At 35.5% G+C, this 3021-nt stretch overlaps 1 protein-coding gene across 5 annotated transcripts in view; it reads left to right on the top strand.

The window, feature by feature from the left end:
• The window catches only part of ZEB2 (zinc finger E-box binding homeobox 2), a 133809-nt gene extending 131712 nt beyond the window's left edge, over positions 1–2097 (top strand). For all 5 annotated transcript variants that reach the window (XM_032594402.1, XM_032594404.1, XM_032594403.1 and 2 more), the window contains one exon: positions 1–2097. This exon is cut by the window's left edge. The gene's annotated coding sequence lies outside the window, so the exon portion shown is untranslated.
• Positions 2098–3021: the final 924 nt, after the last annotated feature.

Below are 3021 nucleotides of genomic sequence, written 5' to 3'. Positions count from 1 at the left end.
CTCTCCTGTCACCCCCTTCTTTGTCATCTTTTTCTAGCTTCATTTCAGGCAGACTCAGAATACCTGGGTCTGGAAATACCAGGATAACACTCGCAAATTTGTGACAATCACTACAATATCCCATATCTAAGATGTTTTAAAATGCCATTTGTCCACGAACACTATTGTGCATTAGAGCCACATAATCTTACAACTCTAGGGAAGAATAAAAATGTTTGGCTTATCCTAAGATTCCTTTCCAAGGTCAGGAAAAAAAGAAAAAAAAAAAGCCCACTCCATAATCAAGAGACATGCATTTTAGTAACATCAGATGTATTCTTCTCTTTTCCCTTATCAAATAGCTGCTCTTCCCACACTCTTAGTTTGAAGTCTAACCCTTTTTTTTCTAGACTAGGGGGTAAGGGAGGGTGATGAAATGTTGGAACAATTGAACATCCCCGTCCATTTTCTCCAAAAAGCCTTTTGTATTCTGGCAGATCTGTGCAATCTTTTTTTCACATGACACCGTAGGCCTAGGCCTGAAATAATGGGGAAAAGAGATGAGTATCAGGATTTCTCAGCAAGAACTAAACAAAACATACATCTTCTTTAGTGTGAATTGGACTGGGGGTGGAGTGGGTGGGGTTGGAGGAAGGAAAAAAGAATGGAATATCTGAATAAATATGAATAAATTTATTAGATACTTTTCGCCATCAGATAGCTTCCCTCCCCCCACCAAAAGTGTTATTTTCTATCTTTCTAAGGATATAAGCCTTAACGAAAGCAATCTGAGTAACGGATTTGAGGAAATTGCCCAATAATACGTTTACATGCATTTGAACTGAAAAATTGTTAACCACGCTTTTGTCCAAGATGTGTGAAGGCCATTCAGGGGCTGTAGCGCCCTGGATAGACACACAAACAAGTGTGTGTCTATCTGGAGCCCCACACATTGTAATAAACACAGCTGCATTTATTTGAGTATGTGATCCCATGTACATGTAAAAACATTCAAACAAACACACTCCACAGATTTATTTGATTGTGCAATGGGGCAATTATTCAAATAAACATGCTCGGTGCAATTATTTGAATCTCACATTGCATTTTCATCAATCACAGCTCTAAAAAAAGGGGGGGGGGGAAACACCAAAGAATTTATGTGGGAAAAAAAATATATGTGAAAACAACCTTATTATAGATTTTATAGGGTTAGCCAAAGTTATGGCTCCTCCTTAACTGTACTCAACTATTCTGTATCAAACGACATTTGTTTCTAATGATTAATTGATTCATCCCGCTGGATCATGACATCGAAAATGACCACAACCTTCAGAGTCATAGAGTAGCGAACTTTACAAACCTCAATTGGGTAGAAATGTGGAAATCTCTGTAGTTTAAGTGCAGAATAGTTCTTCCTAGGCATTTTACATCAAGGGGATACTGTTTAAAATTATTATCACTTCAAATAGCACTCCCATAAATTTAAAAAATTTTATACATACAACAAAACATTCCTACATTTGAAGACATAAAAAAAATCACAGGTGACTCATCTGATCATTTTATATATTAATAACTATTATGACATATATGTGAACACATCACGAATCGTATAGGTGTACCAAGAGGCAGCTTATGCCTCTCTTAAGTATGTACTGACATAACCTAATATACTAAAATGGGAAGGGGCGTTTAGTCACTGAAATATGCATCGTGTAACAAAGATGAAGAAAATACATGGCTTGTGCCCATCATAAAAAAGATTCAGACTGAAGGCTTAGCTTTGGTTTTTATTCAATTAAATTGTTAAACTGTGCACAGTGATTTTTTTTAGAACTTGAGACATTTGTGATGTTGGCTGTTTAAATCTTTGTTACCTTCGCTGTGAATTGAAATTGTACATATTTAGTAAATCATGCAGACAAAACAAACTTTTTAGACAATATTTTTATTGGAGAGTTTTCTTTTCCTGTATCCATGTTAAAAAAAAAAAAAAAAACAACAAGACCTCCTTTCCCAAAATAAAAAATGTCAATACTAAATTTAAAGAAGTATAAAGGAATGATTGCTTCCTTTAGAGCTAAATATTGAAATAAACATGGAGATAATTGGCAACCTGTTCTTTTGGGCTAATAGGCCGTGTCCAATTTTTTGGGTCTGATGTTTCAGAGGGCCTCTGTTTCAGGGTTGAAGATCTATTAATCTCTGAATTAAACAAATGCTATTAAATTACAGAAATAAATCCCTCAGTCTTCATTTGTACATGAAATCTGGAATCAGAGAAGCAACACTGAGATGACACGAATGTGCTACAACCCCAAACTTGCTCTATTAAAACAGTCGCCTACCACCTATAATCTAGTATGACATGTTAAAAGGCTCCAAAATATCGAAAATATAAAATGAGCATGGCCGTTCCCATTTGGCCTTGAGATGAATATGACAAAGATTCTAATAATTTTAGTCAAAGAAAATGATGAGTAAAAAATACATGAAGATTAAAGCACTGACAAATGATCTTTTAAGTATTCTATTGTCTTTCCTCATTCATATCTTGATTCTACAGAAATTGCAAATCCTGATGGTCCTGATTTCTAAGTGCGCCCATCAGCTTTCTCTCTTTCACTTCACAGAATATGCCTGTTAGATTTGGAACGAAGAATAAGCCCCCAAAATGTTAAAAATAGACTACCCGCCCTGGCAGGAAATTTAGCATTGGCAAGCCCAGAACTCAGAAGGAATTGATCTAACATAAGGAAACGTTCAAAGAAAGATTTGTGCATTATGATCCTGTTCTGACCACTTTCAGAGCAGTCAAATGGAAGGATGAGAGAGAGAGACAGAGAGAGAGAGAGAGATGGAAGGATGAGAGAGAGAGTGCATAGGTTTTGCAAGTTTTGTATGTATACATTGAATATTTAGTGTTAGAAAACAACAATAATACCCAAGAGATGAAAGGAGTTAAAATGGAGTGTTGTTGAGATTTTATATATTGTTATCTTACACAATGGAAAACAGGTTAAAATGTTACTGGAAAAA

This window comes from Lynx canadensis, chromosome C1, assembly GCF_007474595.2.
Source record: "Lynx canadensis isolate LIC74 chromosome C1, mLynCan4.pri.v2, whole genome shotgun sequence".
NCBI classification, from domain to species: Eukaryota; Metazoa; Chordata; class Mammalia; order Carnivora; family Felidae; genus Lynx; species Lynx canadensis.
Note: the sequence above shows the minus strand (reverse complement) of the source record. Positions and strands in the feature narration are given on the sequence as shown.